Below are 22,990 nucleotides of genomic sequence, written 5' to 3' on the forward strand. Positions count from 1 at the left end.
CCCCCGTCTCCCGCCCGTCTCCCGCCCGGCCCCCGCGCTCCGCAGCCGTGCGCGCGGCCGGGGGCGGCGGAGAGGGGCACAACGAGCCCTCGCGCGAAAGCGATCGGGCGCGGCGCTGTGCTGCTCACGCCTTACGCGCCCGCCCGCGCCCCTCCGCTCCGCACCCGCGGGGGCGCCCTCCGGCCCTGCCGCCGAAGCCCTGCGGCCGGAGCCCCCGTGCCTCCCCGGCTTCCCGTTGCTGCATCACCAACATCTGCTTACAGAGGCATCCTAAGGTGTTTCGAGATAACCAGAACATACGGAACCAGAACATTTCGAGATAACCAGAACATAACCAGAACAACGGCGGGACTGTCTCTGCGCCGCTCTTCCTTCAGAGCCTGGCAGGCTTCCTGCATTACAGCAGCAGGTACTGTGGGCTGCGATTTTTTCACCGTCATTTGAAAAGAACTTTGCTGCTTTTCTGTGTCCGGATGCACGTCTCCCCCTCCGCTCTTTATCCACAAAGAACGTGAGACACCCAAACCCTGACCCAGCGTCCTCCCACTGACACTGCCAATAGCAGAAATGTGAGTGCAGATGCAAGACAAGGCAAAAGACCGCTTTGGCAAGTCACCTTGGAAAGGAGTATCTCAGGAGCACGGGCGTGCGTGACCCTTAGCAGGCACTGCACAGAGCCGGGTGGGACCCATGAACTTTCCCACAACGGTTCTGTGATGCGGCAGAACATTAACGGGACTCTACAGTAAACTCTGTAAATTACTGTGTGAGCTGCCAATAGAAACCTTCACTGCCAAGGCAGGAAGGCCTGCCAAAGCAGTCAGCTAGATATCCAGTCGAAGCTGTATGCCTATAAGACAGTGATACTAGACAAATAATTTTCTGCCTTTTTCTCCCTGAAGAGCTAAAGTTCATGTTTGTGAAGTGCCTGGAATAGACTGGCTGTGCTCAGCAAAAAACAAATCAAGCGGGTTACAGGGTCAGGGAACATTTTGAACCTGCTGAAAGACTTAGCTAGGAACACACGTGGTCTGAGTCTGAGCCTTCCTCACTCCTGCTTGTTTTACAGCAGGTTAGCTTCACTTTCATAATATTCCTCTAAGGGTTTATGAGAGAGAAAAAAAATTATTTCTGCCGTCCATGCTTTGTAAAGAGGTGCAGAACACCCTAAATGTCCTTATAACATTTCAGTTATTAGTGCTTTTGTAGGTTACTTATCGGACTTCGCTTGCTATGCGTGCGGTTCAAGTCATCTCCGATCTAATTTAGAGCTTTGGAGAGAGACAGTTTGAGCTTTCCACAGCTGATGAGACGCTTTTCAGCAGCAGGGCAAGAGAAGCTCTTGGAGACACTGGGATGCTCCCTTTGGGAAGCAGGGCTATATGGCATACACTGTTACGGGCAATGCAGTACTCTGCATCATGTATTACATACCATGTGGTTTCAAAGGAGAAGGTGAGCTTTGTTCCAATTCATATACCTCTGCTTTTAACACCAAGGAAAGATTTGACCCTAAAAATGGAGAAAAATGAATGAATGAAGAGCTTTTCAGTGTGAACCTTATTACGTCTAGTAACAGCTCTCCAAAGCTGTTCAGCTATGACAATCATGGCAATTAGCATCAGGCAGTAATAAAATAAAGCAGCGTATTCACACCATTCTGTTTTAAGTGCCTAATTTCTGTCTAGTCTCTTTAGGTTTCCTCTATAATTAATGAAAAGAGGCAGAGTTTTCCAGAGCCCCTGCTCTTGGTCACCTCTCACTCCCTTTGGTGACGGAGGGCAGGTGCCTAACACAGGGGGGTAAGAATCCCCCCCTTCCCCTGTGTAATAATGCTGCATTTTATACCCATTTAACAGATTGCTGATGCGTTCAGAGTTCAGCAACACTTAAGTACTTGTACATCCCCCATGGAAATAGGCACTCAAATGTATGATTAGCTGTTTAGCTTCCTGTGTTCAAAACAGTTTCTCTTTTCCTTGATTAGTTTCAGAGCATAATTAAAAGACGCTGCCAACAAGGCTTCCTGTTGCTATAAAAAATGTTTCTGCAATAAACGACTTTCGAACCGGAAGGTATGAGATTTGTAACACGGCTTCATCACAGCTCTTTGTTTCTGCTGTACCACGAGCAGGTGAAACCCTTGGATCCGGCCAGGGGCTGGAGGAGCCGGGGCAGAAGGAAGTCGCCCAGCTGCGCAACACGGGAGGAAGCCTGGATTTTTCCTGCCGGTGTCGCACCGATTCCACCTCCCGCCGCGGCGCCGGGCGCCCCCCGCTGGCCGCGCCGCCGCCGCCTCACCTAAGGCACCGACCTGCGTTAGGTCAACGACTGTGTTTTAGCCAAAACATCGCCAAAACCTAGTAGCGTTACTACAGCTTAGGTATTGTCATGTACCTTGTTGACTGCAGGTGTTAGAATAAGATTAGCTCCATTCTTTCAAAAATGATTCAGCTGCTTCCTGCTCTTCTCTGACCTGCCAGACGCCTAGATACGAGAGCTTTCCATTCGTGGGGAACCGAGCTTATTTAAGGTTTTGATTCAGCATTTAGTTTACAAATGATTTCATTCTCCTGCAAACAACATCAATGTCCTGGTTCTTTACAGAAGATACCAGTGATGGTAGTTCAACAAGCTCCTTAGCAAAGAGACGGTCATACTGGTGTGCACGCACACGCACAACCGTATCTCATTGCTGTAAAGGAAGGAAATTATCTGAGATATCATTATCTTGTACAACTGCATTCTAACCAGGGCTTGTCCGCTGCAGCTATTTTGGTAAAAGACAGCTCTTGCTAAAATAATTACACATTCAGAAGTATTTTCCAGGTCTTCATGGATGGCACTGACTGGTTCAGGGGCCTGGAAGTGTGAGAGGGAACCTCTCACCCTGAGGTCAGTGGTTTACTGTGGCAGGGACAGGTGGTCTTTGGGGCCCACCGGCTCTGGACGATGTGCGCCGAGGGAGGTGGAGCCCTCCTCGCGCCATGCCCAGGCCACGCTGCCCCCAGCACAGCCTGGCAGTCCCAGCCACAGGTCCAAGGACCCATCCCTGGAGAAGCCTCCACAATAGGTGCGAGATCCTGTGGAAATGCTAGCTGGCTCATTGCTCAGCCTTTGTATATTATATATATTGCTATAAAGCAATATACAAAATTTCTATAGACTTATGAGAATAAATAACCCCGCTAGGTTTTAATTTCCAAAAGATGACAATGGTAATTCAAGCTGTGGTTCCTTGAAAAAGCCTTCAACAGACAGAGGCATTTACACTTTTCTCCTTAAAGAGAGATTGATGTTGTCAGGAAATATTTAGCACATGGAGTCACTCCTGTCATTTTGACATAGTCCTAAGGTATTTATTAACTTCCTGCTCACCACTTCCTGCCTAAATCAAGTCAATTTGCATAGCTTGTATAGTAATACAAAGTCAAAGAGGTTCAGCAAATTTGATCTGAAAACTTCGTCTTTCTTCTGTTATTTCATATAGTAGCTCATATTTTACCTCATCAATAATGGCAAATTTTCTTGTAACTTTAGTAGAAGCATTCATGCTCTTTTGAATGAAAGAAAAAAAGAACAGATGACCAACTGCTGCCTGGCAGTAAGAGCACAGGACTGGCAGGGCCCTTCAGACACACTGAGTTTTTCTGCAAAGTATCTGAAAGTGCCTTGTGCCTCAGTAGTATGAATTATAAAAATCTATATGGCACAGAAATGAAGAATTCTTTCTTTGTAGCATATTATGAGGTCCTGTGATGAGAAGCTGACATTTGCCATGCAAAATCCAAGGTTAAGCCATAATTCCACTACCAGAGTCAAAAAATCTGTTCTGACTCTGAAGTATGGGACTGTATAGGTATCTATCCATAGTTAGCTTTAAATGACTTTCCATGTTTACAATGGAAATACACTCCTTCCAGGCAGTATCTACTTCATGAGTATTTCCAACCTGAAAATATATTTTTAGTATCTTGTATACTGATGTTAAATTTCTTCTCCCTGCACACTTTCCAGGCTTTAACACCCCATAACATAAAAATCAACTTCCAGCATGAAACAGACTTCAGATAGGGCACTGTGTCCAAGGACACCAAAATTTGGATGCTATTTATGGAAAAGCCAATATGGCATTTTAATGGGTTAAAAAAATATTTTCCTCTGCAACAATTAATATTTAGTGCTCAAAACCAGATGAGCTGCTCTAGTCCATTCTCTCTGTGACACATTTTAACATGAGGGGAGAGGTCTTTCACTAACAGCAATTCCCATGCTCAGCTATGTAAAGGAACCCTCAAAGCAGGCATGAATATGTATAAAGCTGAGAGAAAAAGGAAAGAGATCAAATGAAAAGGGGAATTAAGTCTATCTTGCATTTTCCATGTTCAAGCAACCTACCAGTAATGACTAATGTCTTTTCTAAAATTGCTTGTGTCCTTTAAAGCTTGAACGGCAACATATGGGAAACATTTTATTCTGTTCTCCCAATCACAAGGTAAGAGTTTGTCTTTAAACATTTGCCGGTAAGTAAGACAGATTTCCGATTAGCCTAATTCCTGCTTTCCTACCCATTCAGATTCTTTGATTGCATTGTTGCTAATGTAGGAGAGAGTATTTAGTACTGATTTTCAAAAAACCCTAAAACATGTTTACTACAGTTATTAACAGTTATGATTCTAAAAATTCATCTGAAACATTTGGCCTAGATTCTATTCTACTTGTGAACCACAGAAAACAATATACTATTTTACTGTGGAAAATTAGTTTCTACAACCATTACTAACATCATAAAGCAAGTTCTATTGCAAAAGAGCTGGTCACAAAGAAAGGCAAATCACTAGCTTTGATTACACTGACCTGAAAGAAACATAGACAGATGAGAAAAATAACTCTGGCTTATCATCACCCTTCCCCTTGGAAAAGATTTGGAAGTTTTGATTTAAACGATATATCACCAATTAAAGCATCTACAGTCAACAAAGCCTGGGAAGCAGGTAATTTTTGAGGGTAAATAGGCTTTTCAGTATTCCCAGTATATCTACAGATATAGTCTGATAGATCAAAAGGATGAGCACATTCTGAATACACATATTGCCTTCTAGGAGTTGGTTGTATACCTATTACAACACTTGAGTGAGTTATGTCAGCTGAATCCAGGTGAAACACAAAGAAAGAGATGGTTTTAGTGTTACAGACAGCACACACATAATAGAAAGCATTATAAATATATAGCAGCTTTATGGATTTTAGGAACATATCAAAATTTAATGCCAACTATTCAATCAACTGGAACAACATGCTTATGTAATATAGCAGGTTATTGGTCTTGTCTTCTGTCCAGTGAAAGTAAGAAATTATGCATCCTGGGAAAAGCTGTATGAGATGTTCTTGGTGAAAACTGGAAGCATCTAATATCCTAGTAAAACTCTCATAAACTGGAAACTTTGCCTGATTTCACCAATATTACAGAGAAAAAGCTTCAAAATTTGTTTCTGGAATATAATGCTACAGCTACTAATTTGGGGATCTACGGAATTACCTTGATTTAAATGAATATGTATTGTCCAGGTCTCTAATAAGTAACATTAGTTATCATTTTTTGTTGTTTTAATTATAACATTTAAATTTGGATAGGATTTTTGATAGGATTTTCCTCTGCTGACTGCTCAGTAGTAGTAGTTACAAAGCTGTGGCTGACTCATAAGCAGCAACACAATGGACTAGAGAACTAATGTTACATACAAAGATCACTTAGGACATTAATGGGAAAACAGACACATCTTTCCCAATAGTGCCATATAAAGCACCCAAGATTGCCAATAACTTCATCAGGTAGACTTATAACACAGTAGGAAAGAATGGACCTGGAAAAATATTTTAAAGGCTATCAAGATAGTGAAAATATATCACACAACAGGCATTTCATTATCCACGCTTCTCACAGCTGTAGTGAAATGTGATCCCCTGCCTCATTCAGCTGATTACCAGGAAAAGCAAGCTTCTGTGCGCAGATGACCAGGAAATAATTCAATATCAGAGCAGAGATTTCCCAGCACCATCAGATGGCTTAACAGGCACCCAGTCTGCCTGAGAAGTTTAGGTAATCTGGTGAAAGGGTCCTAAAAATGCTGCAGCTGGCTTAAGACAGGAAGAAAACAGAAGAAAGAAAACATTTAATTGGAAATAGTAGGATGGGCAGAATGACTCTGCCTGTTCCGCTTGCCTTTAGAAAGAAGTGGGATTTTGTGCTGTCTTCCACTGCTCGACCTTGGAAATAAGAGGAGTATGCGACTTCCTCATGCCTGGCAAATGGCTGCCCCATTGGTGACATGCGGTGATGAAATCTTAAACCTCAAAAGGGGACAGGACTGTGGGACTCAAAAGGAGACTGTTAGTGCCCCTGTGTCTGTGAGGGCACTGTTCTGAAGAGTGACAAGAGACAGAGTCCGATATTTCCCCCAATGAATTATTGTCATCAGTGTGGTTAAGGTACATCTTACTGGAAAGAGATTTTCACATTCTTTTTTTCCTATGGACAAACAGACTCACTCCAACAGCCCAGTCATAAGGTCACAACCAGGTCATCCAGGCACAACCACAAGGACTAGAAACTGAATTTGCTCTAAACAAAAGATTTACATTCCATAGATTACTCTGTAAATGCCCTCAATCTACATTCTTGAAGCCATGATCACTGTAGTACAGCTGTGTGGTTGGCCATGCATTCAGACTGTCAGACCCTGGAATGCCAAAGCCATTGATGAATGGCCAGCAGAAGAAGGCAATGGGTTGTCAGAAGAGACAGATGGAGCATTCGGAGATACGCTAACGCACAGTTTCTTGCAGTGTAGTTTAACATCAGTAGCTGGAATTACTCAGCACAGATAAGTCACACTGAGTTGCAGTGGTTTAGGATGGAGAGGTTTACCTTAAGAAGCTGTGTTGAGGCAACACTGAGGTTGAGAGGCAACCCTAAAAGCAACATTCAGTTCAACAGGCAGAGACTTAAATCTCTTCTGTGTATGATCTGGATTGACACGGTAGCCGTTCATCACTGAGCTTCTCAGCTGTCCTCACACCAGCAGCATTTCTCATTTCTGAAAGACAACATAGCAAAATCTATGCCTTAACGCTCTCAAGTCATCTCATACAGCAAAAGCCTTCCTCTGTTATGTTCCCTGAAACAATTAAGGTAAAATAATACATGCCTCATAACAGAATTTTCTCTGCTCAAAGTTTTTCAAGAATTTACAAGTAGTTTTTATAGCCTTAGAAAATATTCTTGGAGTAAGGTGTTGTCTTTCCTCAATTTTAGGCTAAAAATGTGCTACATGTTTCCTGTCACCTAATGAGTCAACTTAAGAAAGGACCAGCTAAACTATTGCTGCTATCATCTTACGTGAAACCCTTTTCTATCTTGTCTTGTAGGGTTCAGGGTACTGCTGATTTTACAAAGAATCTTCACAGCTTCTACCACCTTTTAAACGTCCCTCTGGCATATTCTGTCAACACACAACTGCAGAACTGGAGAAGAAAGGGGAAAAGATGGTGATTTGCCCTTAAATGAATACAATGGTGAAAAGAATTTTTAAAAGCTTTCCTTACAGGATAAGTACATCTCATCTTGAAAATGGAAAAAAGCCTAACAACTTCTCCCCAAATCTGAGCAGGTAGGAATACATCTTGTAGCAAGACAAAAGTAACACAAATCCAAGGGACTGCTGTATAAACTCTCGTTAGATGTTTCACAGAGGTTTTATAGGGTTGAACATGGCCAAAATCCCCCAAATTCCCATGATGTTTCCCATGAACTCGCAGCTCTGTATTGTAGCCACTGAGTTTCTTCCAAGAACTCTAGAATGTGGTGAAACCAGACCCGGAGCTACCAGACTGATGTGTTCCAGTCACTTTTCTGTTGTAGAAGATTATGACTATTTGGCAAACTGCTTGGGGTTTCTATCAAAAAAATCCACAGGCTAAGACAGACATGAACATGTCATGATTGCTAGCCATAGAGATCTGGTATGGATGGGAGAGCTCATCCTGTAGGCCACCCCATTTGGCATGTTGTAGATTTAAATGACTGCAAGGTGATCAGCATCTCTAAGTGTGATAAAAGAGCTTTCCTTCCTGAAACGTGGATTCCTTGTCTTGCACTGACTTCAAGTTTGGGTTGCTTGTTCTCTCAATACATACATCTAGCCTGATTTCAGAGAGGGCTTCTCTCTCCCCTAGGCCAGGTAAATGCCTGACTGAAATGGTGATTTCCTGACTGAAAGTCCACCCAGTTGATCAGCTCTTTTCAGAGGCATGTGCTGTGTACAGCAGTAATGACTACCATTCATCTCATGGCTTTGTAGCATTACCATGCTATGGCTTGTAGCAGGATATACCACAGTTAATGAAATCTGAGAGTTATAGCTGATATTTTCCTCATGGTAAAAATAAAATAAAATCAGGCAGTGCAACTTTATCTGAAAAGAATTGTTCATTTCAGATTCCATGCTTAGAAACAGAAGCATGCAATATCCAAGCACATTAGGCAATGATCTCCATTCTGGTAGCCTTGATAAAAGAACATTTTCTGCACTTTGCTGCCAAGCTTTATTTAGTCTTATTTCATGGTAATTCTCATGTACTCTAAATGATGAGGAGTTTATTGCATATAGAGGGTATATTGACACCTGTAAGGGGAATAACACTTATACATATTCACAAAAGCTCTTCTCTGTACCCTCTAGGTAAATTTACTCTAAGTAAATTAAATAGGAAAGATTTTAAGAATAGACATCAGATTTATTTTCAAATAAAAATGAGGCTTTGTAAAGCAAACAAGCTTCCACAAAACCTAAATTTAGTAAGGGTCACTTCTATCCAGAGAGAGAGCGAGAGTGAGCGAGAGCGCACATGTGGGGAGTTAGTTCCCTACTACACAGCCCTGGCACTGTGCTTATCCATAGCAGAGATGAATTTATGCCATTGATAAGATATGTTGACATCCATCTGAGAGGAAAACGTCTACTGAAAATGTCAAATTTCAGAAAAGCTATGGATTATGTGCTGCTTTATGGTAATTGTATACATTGTTTTATTCTTCAAAAAAAAGCCTGTAAGAGTCAGCAAATAAATAATTAACTTCTTTAACTGCTATCTAAACCAGGCATTATAATGTCACTAGTCATTCTTTAGGAGATAAGGTGTTAGGATTTGTCTGCTTGTCTTCTTCATTCAAGACACAAGGCTAAAACTGGTAGATACCATACCTGGTGGACCATGATTTGCACAAATAGCTACCTTGGGTTTCCTCTATGACTGTGCCATACCACACTATGATAGTCACACAGAAACCTTTAAGAGGGTGATTTTGAGCCCCAAAATATGGAGGGGTTGAAATATGCACTGTAAAACACCTACTGGCAGGTTTCATTAAATGAGTAGCCTCTAAATAACCTTTATATTCTCGCAATCCTCCCCCAAAGAGCACAGATCAGAAATAACCTTACACTGGAAAGAGAGGAAAGATTAGTTCTCTACTGCACCTGAAACGCATGTTCTTGAGGCTTCCTGGCTGGATGCAGCATGTCCCGCAGGTACAGTACGTATGAAGCTTAAATGCACTAAATGACATTGCTGTGTTGAAGAAGCAACCTGCTAGTACAAACAAAAAAAGCTCATGAGAATGAATGAGGCAGAAAGCCAAGGACATTTCAAAAAGGATAATTTACCTTGTCAAAACATTCTAGGTCTTGATTCAGCGTGTGTAACACTAAGAATAGGTGAGCTGGCAGACACCACTTTCCTGTATTCGCCATGCCATGAACTATAAAGACTGCTGGTGTCACCAAATGGGGAGATTTTCTAGGTTCAGACATGAAAGCATCAAATGCAGTTGCCTGCAGGGCACCTCTGACTTAACTGCAATGAATTGTGGGAGTCCGTGAATGCAGCTGAAAGGAGTGAGGATGCAGATGTGCTCCAGGAGTTCCTCCCCCTCACCTCAGCCAGCTCATATCCCTAGGCCAGACACTGCAATGGGAAATATCCAAGAGCCAGTGCTCCAGCTTCAGGTGAGGAATTCTGCTGTGGGAGTTGTCAGGTAGAGGACTCTTGTGGTGCACATGTAGGGGGTGCGTGGATCACATAACAGCAGCAACCTCCAGGGGCACATGAAAACATACATTTTGGAGTCTGGTAGCACAAAAGCCATTTTTGCTGACAAATACTGATAGCATCTATATTATGCACATTTTGGTTCTGCTGCATCAAAGGTATTTCTCAGGGACAAAGAGTGAGTTAAAGACACACTATTTAAGACCTGGGAGGAATGTCTGAAGAAATAAGAGAAATTTTACAAGGCAGAGATGACTTCCTCTTCTGCAGATTGTGTGTGGTGAATCTCTAGTTGTTTATATCCAGCTTTAACCTAGACATATGTGACTTAAGATTTGACTTGGAGATATTCTTGCTTTGCAGCAAGATAAGCAGACAGCCAGTCCAAGTAGCTTCACCTAGACTTTGCAGATTAAATGTAAAAAAAAAGTCATTAATCACAAAAGAATATTCTGAACAGTAAAATTTAGTTGAACATTTCTTCTATATAAAGAAGGTGGCACATTAATGGGATTAGCCTCAATATCTTGATGGGTAGGAAATGTAATCAGGAGAGTTACATCTTCAAGTGGAATACATTTCAGAGTGGCATTGCTAATCAGCAGCATCTAATTAAGAAACAGATGTTGCTTTTGGTGCACTGCAAAGCTTTGCTTCAAAGAACATTTGAAAAGAGCCAGCTATTCCTAGCTCTTGCATTTGGTGCTAGCAACAGTTTTTTGTTGTTGTTTTTAATCAGCTTCCTACACCCAGACCTGACTGGCCTCTCCCAGGGGAGAATGCCCAGTAGATGCTGAGGGCTGAAAAATAATTAAATGAGTTTATTCCTCAATTTCTTCCCAAACTGATGGGCACCCAGTGCAACAAGGAATGTAACTATTTCCCCAGACCTGTGGCATTAGACCCTTCAAATCCAGACTATGCTGTTCTTTGCTAACTCCGTACTTCTTGCAGTAGCCTATTTGTCTTCAGAATACCCTTAATCCTAGAGGAGAAGGAGCAAAAAGGTAATACTTCCTTGCCATAGAGTGCCTGATGAAAAGTCCTTTCTGCTTCAGGATCTGTGTTACTGCAGACCCTTTGGTTTTCCTTTCATGCAAGGGTTACAGAATAAACATCCTCTTATGGCAAAAGTGCCAAAAGAGTAAATAGATATGTATTTTAATGAGCTGGAATCTGCCAGGAGATGAGAAAATTGCCCATGCAATAGTGCTTCAAACCTGACATAACAAATAAGTATGTTACAAGCTTCTAAATTGCATTTTACTCTCCAATATGCCTGTGTGACTCCACAGACTTCAACACGAGTGTAGAAAAACTGATTGGCTTAAACCTTTTATCTAATTTGTGGCCTCAGCCTTTAGAGCAGCTGTATGCCATAGTCTGAAGTTTGGGTCCCACCGAGGTCTGAGCTGCCTAATATTTTTCCAGTTGGTAGGTGACTAGAGCATAGATCAGAGCACTACCCTCCTTTGTCCGCAGGTACTTCCCTTTACAACCGCTTTCTTTCCTGCCTCTCCATGCAAGCAGTCAGCGAGCCAGACAGAGCCTGGCCCCATATGTTAATTGCTGAAAATAGTTTGTAAAAAGGAAAATAACACAGATATAACAGTCCTGCTCTTAGCAATGTTATTATCATTCTACCAGATCAGGGTTTTTTTTCCTTAACATTTTTGCATCCCGTAGCAAGGTTTGTGCCCTCTGAATGAACTGAGCATTTTTACCTTAAGAAAGCTGGAAAATTGGCAACTGCTGCCAAAAACAATGCCTTGTTCAGACAACTTCTTTAAAAATTGAATTTTTCCATAGATTTTTGATTTACACTTCAGTTCTCATCAATAGATTCCTTGCTTTCTTGGAGACTACACATAACTGGACCCCCAGACAAGACCCTCCATCCTTAGACTCTGTCCTCAGCATTTTCATATACAGAGGCAGGAGAGTTCTTTCTAAACTTTATATAGGAAAGACCAGTTTCAGCTCAGCAGCTGAGTTGTAGTTTTCTGTCCACTAAGTTGCTGTGTTTCTGTAGAAATATTTTCTAAAAAGAAAATATCTTCCACATTTTTACTTTCCATTCAAAAAAACAGCACTTGCTATGGCACTGACCCTGTAAACCTTCACGCAGATATGTGGTTATCTCCCTCATCTCAGAGTTCCTTATGCCCACAGAATATTTGGAGAACAAAAGTCATTTTGAATATCAGAGGTGGAAAAGAAAATTCATTATTGAAACTGAAACGAGTAAGAAAAATCTGATTCAAAGCACCCGTGAAGTCCATGTGAAGAGATCTATAGACTTCAAAATACTTTGGGAGAGGGCCCAAGATCTTACAGAGGTGCTGCTGTTGGTCTTGGGGAGCAGAAAGGAAGGAAGGTTGAAAGAAAACAGACCATGATGGTTTTGTTATCAGGAGGAAATTGAATGTCAGAAACTTCATTTAAAATAAAATTAGAAGTCAAGTCATAGGATGTTATAATTATACCCAGGATAAAGAAGCAGTTTTGGAGGATTTGAGGGGGGAGAGGGATTCCCTCAGAGTTAAATACCTGCCATTAATAGTTTACAACCACCTAAGTGTAGCAAACTCAGTCAAAAGTGCTTGGAGGACAGCCCTAGCACAGCAGTGAACAGGAAGGATGTGAGAAAGGCAAGGATTTTCTTAAAAAAAAAATCCTTCTAAGTCAGGGAATCCAAAGGCATGAGAAAACAAACAGCTTAACTACTGCTCCCAAACACAAAGAGTTTAAACATATGGCCAGATATTACTATATAAAGAAAAACAATTTGCAGTTTATATTTTTATTGCTGTCACACACATTTTCCCACTGGGAAAAGTAGAAATAAGCTCATGTGACCATAACAGATTCTCTGGCACTTCATAAAAATTGTTTTATGGTGAGGGGCTTCCCTTAAGCAGTGAGGAAGAAATTAAAACCTTTATTGTTTAGCTGTCTCATCCCTTTTTTTTTTTCCTGCAGCGAGCTTTAGGTTTGAATGGAGTCCTGAGCCTCCTCCCCTGTGCCAGCAGCCTCCCCCGCTGGAACGCCGCAATGTGCAACACATGGCACTTGTGTGCTGGGAACCATTTCCACCCCAAATGCTTAAGAGAAAACAGGCAGCAACTTGCTCACGATGCATGTTATGCTTGAGGCCTCACACTATCCAAAAGCATGGCAGAACCAAATACTTCAGCTGCTGGGAGACATTTCTTGCTCTCCATGCATGTAAAGTAAAAGATGTTTTCCTCTGTTTTCTAGAACTTACAAATATCTTTTCCCACTTTTTGTCTCTCAATTTAAACAATCAGTGCAATGAAAGCTCTGAAAAATGCTTCTCCCAGCACAAGTTTTGTAAGGAGCTGTATGGAGAGGGCCATTGACCAGAAACAAGACATATCAGGGAATGCCTTTTCCAGGCCATAGACATGGGAGGCATAGCTCTTCTTTTGTGATCAGCAGCATCTTTCTCAGAGCCCAGTGTGAAACCAGCCAGGTGATCCAGCAAGTTTTATATTTTCCTCCCACCTGATTAAGTGATAAAAGAAACTTCCTGGGCTGCAGCTTTGTTCTATCCCTCATTTCTTTGTATGCAGATGCTCACTACTGGGTCTGTGTGTATAAATGCAAGGAGAGCAGGGGCCAGCCGCTCCCTAGGGTCTCTGGGGTTGAAAACACCTGGAAGCTGCTGTTTCATTTCCACAGAGAAAATCCCATCTCTGGGCTCCAGGACAGCGATTGCTTTTCACTTCTGCACCAGAGCAGCATGTCTGCCTCTCCAGCACTCCTGCACCAGCACAGCCAAGATCACAAAGCCATTGACTTTTTCCTGCTGCTTTCAATTAAGCAGAATTCATCAGCACAGAAGGCTAGCAAACAGCACAGGCACTAATAAGCGCAGCGCTTCAGCATCTGATATTTCTAATATCAAGTTTCATAGCAGCACCCCCCTCACTCTGTGTGCTATTTGCCTCTGTTATTAAGTGCATTCATCCAAAGCTGGGAAGAACAACTAATCTTAAGTAATTAAAATAGTAAACTCGCTGATTTCTTGCTCAGCATCAGTTTGTTTCCCTAAAGCAATAAAGCGATCCACAGCAAATAACCAAGTGGCAGTCATACCAGAAGAGCTTCAGCCCCCAAATACTTGACCCACATTGCCCAAAGATCAGCTGTTTTGGGCAGTCTGAAGTCATTAACAGCTGCTCCAATTCACCTGTCAACAATTTGACCCCCCCTTCATTTGTCAAATCCTCTTCACAACAACCCACTTAGGCTCTAAGAATATAATTCAAATCTTTTCTGCTTTCAGAGTTAGACCTGAGTCAAAGCTAGTTGGAAATCATATAGAGAACTGTACTGGCTCAGAGAGGCTTGGATCAATTTTCTAAAGGAAACCGGCAAAATGAAGTATGGGTCTGCAGATGTCTTGTTATCTCTGCTCCTCCATTCCACCGATTTCCCCCTCACCCTTTTTTAAACAGCATTGCACTGGAAGAAACCTTGCAGAACAGGGAGCTGTTCTAACAGCTATAACGACGCAAAGCCCTTCAAGGACGGTTTCAGTGGTATCCAATGCTATTGTGCCTACACAGGAGCACATTTCACCTGACCTGAAAATAGTGGTGAGCAAGGGAAAAGAGCACTCTTGCACTTGTGCTATTAAACTGATTGCCTTGATTTTAAATATTTTTGGAAAGTGTCTTCAGTGTGCTGCCCAGTGCAACTCTGAAAAATCATTTCATAAATCAATTTAAATTAGCAGCATTTCACATCCTCCAGGCAAAGAGATGCTTTATGGTTTATCTACATGGTAAGACACCATTAAAAGAAAGAATTAACGGAGGATTGCTATCAGTGAATGACTGACAATAAGATGAAAGATTGATTTGATCAGCACAGGAAATGCAAACAAATTATACCTTTAGGGGGTTACTGAAAAGCTCAGCAGAAACTGACAGTTTATGTGATTAAAATAAATCACCATCAGAACCTGGAGATAGAGCAGCTGTGAATGGTTCACTTCTCCTCTCAGTCCTGCTAGCTTTACCCCTGTGTAATCCTGCTGACTTCAGGCTTTCACTGCTCAAGTGGGAAGAGATGCACATGCCAAATATACACCATGCTAGCTCTGCCCAAACTTTGGAGTGGTGACTCCAGCTCAGAGGTTCCAACTTTAGTGCCCCTACCCTTCTGGACCATCCTTTTCACTGAAGCACTTGACCTCTACACAAAACATAAAATGCTTTCAGAAAGGGTTTTCTACTTCTATAAGGGAACTGTTCGTATATTCTTGTTAATTTTAATATGTTTCTTTTGAATGAGCATCTCCCAAAATCTGTAACATCAAGAACAGTAGCAATTTCCTTTTTTCAGAGTTCCCAAAGTAGATTTTGTAAATGTCTATCATTTTTACTATTTTTTTTTAAACACCCATCCTTTTATAGACACAATCCCCATGCAGCCCTTTTACTTCTCAATATATACTGGTGCTAATTTATAAATCCATTTATTGTAGTTCTTTTTACTCCCATTTCAATGAAACTGAAACAACATAAACATATTGACTAAAGAAAGCTAATCTAATAGACTTGGAACATTTCATCTCATAAAATATTATTAAAAATGTTGGTACATAACACTACCTCATTCCAATTTGTTTCCTTTTCCTCATCTCTTATCATTTCTCCAAATGTAGATTACACTTTAGAATTTCTTCCTTTCATGGAAGTCAAGTCCCTGTCAGATTTCTATCATCTCCAAATCCAGCTTGTCATAATGTATCAAATCCATTTTCTAAATCCAGTCTTACAAGTCCTGCAGACATCTGAAGCAGAACAGCCAAATCAAGATCAGGCTTTGGCTGTGTATGACTGATCTAGAGATCCCTCTCCTTTTATCAGCAACTCTGCTGCTGCTATTAGAGTTTCTCTCTGAAGCCCAGACTTCTTATATATGGAAAATCTGCAGATTATGCCATTTTTGGACAAGGAATGCAGGGCTGGAAGAGGCCTCCTAGCTCTCTGAACATGATCTCTTGCTATTGCATGTATTGCATTATACAGTTCCCAATCACAATCTTATCACGCTGCATCACAAAACAAAGTCAGGTTGCAGCACTACTTCTCCCAGAGGAAAGCTGCTCCAGACCCTGATTGCTGTCATCATCCTTCCAGACTGAATTTTATTCATGACTAGTCCAGACTCATTTGTCTGTACGCCAACATCTTCCTGAACTTTACACAATTTTTTTCTCCTTCACTGCCACCAGCGTTCACCCTCTGTTGCACTATAGAGAGAACTTTTTTCTGCCTTTCTGCAGGTGAACATCATGCTCTTTCAGTCTCCTCTGGCAGGAGACTGGCCCTATCCTTACCTGGGAGCTCTACACTGGACACCCTATCATTTCATTGGTATTCTTGGCAGCTATAGCCAATTTTTCTAGATAGTGACTAGTCAAAAAGGAGAATATTTCAAAAAAGAAAAGAACTGTATGTGTCACCACTCCTAGTTACATTAATTATTCTCCTCTATAAAGATGCTAATTTCCTGAGCCAAAACTTTTTCTCTCGCTTTCCCTCTCTCTACAATCCCCTTCTCTGCCTGAATCATGCTCAAATTCCTCACCATTTGGTAACTGGATAGCAGATTGCTGGACTGCAATTAGACATACATATATGGTACCACCTGCTACTTTTTTTTTTTTCTTATTGGCTCTGGAACAGCTGTTGGTCTCAGTTTTTGCAAATTCAGAGTGAATGAAAGGAGGGAATTGATTTTTTTTTTTTTTTTTTTTTTTTTGCAGATGCATTAATTCTTCCACAGAGCGTCAGGGCATGCAACAAACTCAAAAGTTTTAAGAACCTATAAGAAATTCCATCAAACAGCAGACATTAAGGAATTTACCAAAGGAGTCTCCAAAATGATATAGGCTCACAATCACATCTTTGTCACTGGTTCTTTTTTGAAAATACTTAGCACTTTGCAACATACACATTCAAAGTCCATCAAAAAACTGAGAGCTTTAAAAAGCAACACATAGGACATAAAATGTTTCAAGCAATCGATGCATCAAAACCTGCCAAAAGGTGAGATGAAAAATCTCATTGCTCTATCTTGAATACCTCATTTAAGAGTGAGGGAGACAAAGAGATGCATAGTGTAACGTTTCCATGTTTTTCAAATCACTGACCCATAAGTCAATCCTTGAACTTACCAATAATATTGCATAATTATCTCAAAGGCATTGATATGTATCAACTTAATTTCAATGTCTTTCATGAAGTCAACTGTAAAATGCAGATAACAGTCCTAACATCCTATTACACTGGTATTGTGACAAACAGTTCCGAGTTATTCAAGGGGAAATGAAACATGCTGTTACAAAAGTCCAGAGCTGACCATACTTACTAAGGTAATGGATCTTTCTCCTTGGGGAGACACACTGAAATAAATAGGATTACTTGAAGTATATGGGCCAGGATATGTAGAGGAATCTGGTCTGCATCACAATATTAAAATTTCTGCAAAAACTCAAGAGCTGTTCAGTATTCATACAGTTCCAGCTACTAAGTATAAACAAAAAGTATCTTACTTGGTTGGATTTTTTTTTTTTTGGTGATTGTTTTTCCCTTAAATATTCTGCATTTAAAAACAGATCAGAGTTGGTGGTAAGCATAGCTCTCCTATTAGACATGACTATATTTTCAGTGTTGGGTAGAAGAATACTTACTATTCCCTCACTGAATTGCTGGGTAGAAGTAGCGTCTAAGCATATAAAAACATCTGTACAACTATCCAAGAGCCAGAAAGGGATTTAGAGCTGAAAGACTGGTGGGCACAGTTGCCCTGCAGCCAAGTTTTCTGAAGCACTATAAATTTCATAGCAAAGTTAAAGTTGTAACTGACTCTCTCCACAGTCACTAATGCACAAAATACGTAATGTCATGCTCTCCCTTTCCTCCTTTTCCCTTATCTAATATCTTTGCTATTTCAAACTATAACCAGTTTGCAGCTATTTTTCCCAGCACTGCTGTTGCACATCTCCAGTCCCATATGAATTCACAAAGCATTTCCATGAGAGAGAGTGCCTCATGATGGGCTTGACTCTACCTGGAGCCTTTTCCCTGAAGTGGGACAACCTGGCTGGAACAGGGTCAGGGTTTTGTCACCTGAGCAAACTCCAAGCTGAATGGGGTTTCTGTTCTGTTTCAGTAGGATTTAAGCTATGCAGCTTAATGAAAAGTGCTTGTGATTACTTTTGAGGAAGAAACTAAGCACGTAGTGACAAAGTTGTGAATGTTTTTAGGCACTCAGTGATGTAGATAGACACCTGATAGAGGCTTTCTAATGTGATTTTAAAGACAATTACCTCAAATCCCTCTCCCTGGCTTCTAGACAGGGATGCACCTCACAACCTCCTCTAGCTCTGAATCTTATAATAGGAACATCACTGCACACTGAAGTGACACCAATGGCCCACATAAGCTACTGCCAACTCTAGCCATTGACTAGAAAGTATGGAAAGCCACAAAATCCTCAGGAGCTAGCCCTTGTCCCCTTCGGTAGACCCGCAGCATAACCTTTGAGGTCTCATCATTCAGCTGCATGTTCGCATGCGTAGACTCTGGCGACTCAAGAAGAGATCTAAATGCGCAATCTCAATTGAAACCTTCTGCTCTGCCACTAAAATGATAAGTGTTACAGTTTTTTTTTTTCCTTAAATTGCAGTGAGAAAAAGTTATTGACATGGATCATCACACAGCTGAACTAAAATTGAACTTTGGGGTGAATAATAACAAATTATTCTATTGATCGAGACTAAGCAATGTGTTAATTGTTTCAATTTGCATTAGTTCTAATGTAGTGCAACAGAATGGCATCTTGGAATCCAGTTTCCCCATTAATGCTAGTCCTTCACATATCTGATCTTCTTCAAGCACTTACAAAGTCACTGCAGCATTGTCATTTGGCCTTCATTTCCCCCTTCTCTCTGGAAGAAGGATTTTTTTCCATTTGGTTTTAAGCTTGAAATCCGTCTGATTCATGGCTTACCAGCACTTTATTTTTGCTCTGGAGATCTTGCTTTATCCACCTCAGATAACTGGGAAGCAAGTCACATCGAAGGCCTGATGTGCAGTTTGGGTCTCTAGGATGGGGAATGAAGCAGTACACCATTTAAGATGACTGCGTTAAGGCACACTACCCACCTTACAGCACAACAGCAAGATCCCTGCTCGTTTCATGAGGCAGGCTACATCTTGTGTTGACCCCTTGCTGCACGTCAGTCTTAATTTTCTAACACTCATTAAAACATTCAGCTGAAGACTATGCACATGTCCCTGCTCTCCAAGAATGTTATGTCAGTACTTTGGAACTCTTTTCCCTCTATCCAGCAGTTCCTAGACACAAAGGCACTGTGATTATACAAAACCCTGGTCTTCTGTATCCTACATTCCCTGTTTGCTTCAGTGTGGCTCTTATTAGCTAACAACAGATTGCAGTCTCAGCTTTGGAGAGCTTTCAGCTGAGCAAATGGAAATCTGCATTACCAAAATGCAATGCATAAAGAGAAGGGAAAAAGTGCTGAAAATGAAATGTGATCTGATTTCAGGTAGTAAATCTTAACACAAAAAGATTGCTCCTGCTTACAGCTAACATGTTCAATTACTTGAAGAAACTGGGTTCTAAAAAGAGAATTTGGTCATGTCAGCTTATTCCTCTCACTTCTCAGATGAACTGGTAGAGCAAATATCAAATTTTATTTTCTTTCTTTGGCAAGTCCTCAGAGGTCAATATCTACCCACAAAAAGGAGATATAATCATCGCAAACATAGGCAACAGATGTTGTACACCCATGTCCGATCTACAGGGTGTCAGCGATGTTCCTTTTGCTGTCTCCCAGGCAAGGGGTAGAGAGGTGAATGATCTGTAGTTATCACCAGCCACTAAACACACATGATTCCACACTGTGGCTGCAAAGCCCTTCCCCCCTCCAATTCCCTGTATCAGATCAGTCCATGTAACAGAAGGGTATCAGGCTAGACTGCATTATCAAACAAAACAATGGAATTTAACTACAATATCAAAATATTTACAAGATGGATCCTGAGGTTCCTCAATATTTAGATGAAGTGCAGTTACAAATGCTTTTCCACATCTGTTACTCTTGGGCTGCAGTAGATGATAAAAACACAATTATAGTTAGGGCTGGTAAGAAGCCATGACTTAAAGTTTCAGTGAATCACTCACTACCTTCAGTAATGGACTTGAGGAAAATACCTGTTTTTCCTTTCCACTAACTCTCTACCCCCAAACATGCATGAAGTCCTGCATCTTAGGGAGAGACTGCAGTATCTGCAAAGCTTCCGTGCCAGCCTCTAAGACCAAAGGCTGATACTGCCAGTGGAAAGCACACTACAGAGCCTGCTGTATTGCTGCAGTGGAGTTTAAGAAATATTCAAGCATTTTAATGTTATGAGTATAAACTAAGTAAAATTCAAGTAGAACTGTTAGGGTAAATCCATAGTAGGATTAAGCCGAATTAAATATTTAAGGGTTACAAAACATTTCTGGGCAAGCTGTGTTTCTGATTTGTATGATACCTCTAGTTTGGCACTGAAGGAATGAAGTCATCCCTAAGGCAGAACAGTTACACATAATAGTATCATCTAATATCACTTGCTGTAATACTGCAACTGCCTGATTCTACAAAATGATCCTGGCAGCCTCAGCAGCAGTGAATGAAAAAGCCTAGCACTTTCTGCCATGTACATTGCAGCCCCTGGCTCTCTAAAAATACCTGATAGAGCAATTAATCCCATGAGGTAGCTATTGCTTCGGCACCATGTCATCCATTTTTAAGATTCCATAAACACTTGCACAGGGAGAGAGCTGAGGTCTGTCAGGCCAGGCGCCAGATAATATCATGTATTATGGCCTTAACTCCACAACACCTTTGTATACCTGCTTAGCCAGCAAAACCGGGCTCTGAGTCATCACTTCACCACGTGCTTTCTCCTTTTTAGTGAAGCAATGGCGCAGATGCCCATAGGTAAGGTGTGGGATGGCCTAACCCTGCCTCACAGAATTCAGCAGGACTTGTGCCATCAGCTTCACCAGGTGCATGATCAAGCTGTAAAGGACAGATTTTTCACAGACACGAAGGATGCGGATCAGCAATTAGCAGGGCTTGTGCTAAGGTGATTTTCAAAACTGCAACAAGTATCTGCATCTTTAGGTGCACCTTTAGAAAAGTGAACCTTGCATGTTGAACTGGACTTTCTCCAAGGAAAAAGATGTCATTATATAATATAGGCCTGTCTGAATTTTCCTTTTCATTATTGCCACACTGAACTTTTGGCTATGATGCCATTCAATCCTGACTATGCTGAACTTACACAGGCAGCTTTGGAAGTGATGCTAATTGATGAATCTGGGCATAGAAAAAGAATCAAAACCACATAGTGTTCACCTGAGTGGCAGAAGGCAGCAATGCAAGAAGGTGCAATATGCAGGAAAGGGATCTAAAGGTGCCAGTAGTTAATGAAACTCTGGTAGAAACATATTTAATGACAAAGGGTTGGGGCGGAGCGGGGGGGGGGGGGGCGCTTTTTTTTTTTTTTTTTTAAGTAGTGTAACATGTAGATCAATTCATTACAACTGCATGAATTAGTTATCTCCAGACATTGGGAGTGCCGCATATCGTGGCGCTTCAGTGTCATTCCTCAAATGCAAGAGGAACTCATTTTTTCCTATAGCATGGCAATATACCAGCCAGATCCATCAATATGTGTCTCACCTAGAGGGGGCTGCATCTACAATTGTGCAAATACATTTGATCTGTGAACCTTTGTTGTATTTATTTAGACACAGAAATTCAGATCTACAGTCAGCGTAGCGGCCACAAAAGAGATCACACGTCTCTGGGCAAGGAAAGAGTATTCCATCACGTAAAGCCCGGAAGACGGAAATAGTTGGACATATGCCATTGGAGAAAATTATTCATTGGACTTAGCAACAATTGGAGACATTGTTGCAGTCCTTTCTGGATGGAATTGTGGAAAAGTAAAAGCAACACTATTAATGAGATTATTCATAGATTTTCTTTATCCCTCACTTCCTCCACCCATTCAGAATTGGCTGCTTCCAGGTCCCTTCACAAAGCATCACAACAACAGATGTGAGAGTCTTCTCTGCAACTCTGACATCTGGAACAACCCTCCTGTATTTCTCCACCTCGTCACTTCTCCATCTGTCTTCAGACCTCATAAGAGTTCACAGCTTGCTGCTCTGCTGGCACAATCGAGATTTTCCTCAATTGTTCTGCTGATCTTTTGTATTTAATTCCATGCAACTGTAAATATCTGTTCTATCTGTAAATATATCCACCACCACTCAAAATGGTTAGTTTGAAGTTTTAACAGATACTGTTTGATTTGTGTAAGATTGTTAATGAATGACTGTACACATTTTATTTTGAAGACACAGTGAATGCAAGCCAATCACCAGAGCTGGCTCAATGATCCTCATCACCATAAACAAATTAAGTTTTGCTGCCCTGAGGACAAAGTATGGGTTACACCCAGAGCTGGCTGCTTCTGCCACAAAAAAGTAAATAGGATCCAGAAGAGGCCCATGTGCCTCATTTTCCCCAAGTAGCTGTTTCACACGTTCTCATCCTCTCTCCTGGCAGCAGAGGCAGCTGCCAGCCTGGCTTTCAGGGCTCTGCTACGGCCCATTCCACCATCACTATAGCTGCCTCCTTTGCCTGTGCCTAGAGCTGGCCCTGCCAAGCACCAAAAGATTAGCCCCGTGTTTAAAAAAAAAAAAAAAGCCCAACCTCAGCTTTGTGTATGCTCTCCTCTTGTGTCTGTATCTT

Source organism: Apteryx rowi, unplaced genomic scaffold (assembly GCF_003343035.1).
Source record: "Apteryx rowi isolate R43461 unplaced genomic scaffold, aptRow1 scaffold_1082, whole genome shotgun sequence".
Lineage (NCBI taxonomy): Eukaryota > Metazoa > Chordata > Aves > Apterygiformes > Apterygidae > Apteryx > Apteryx rowi.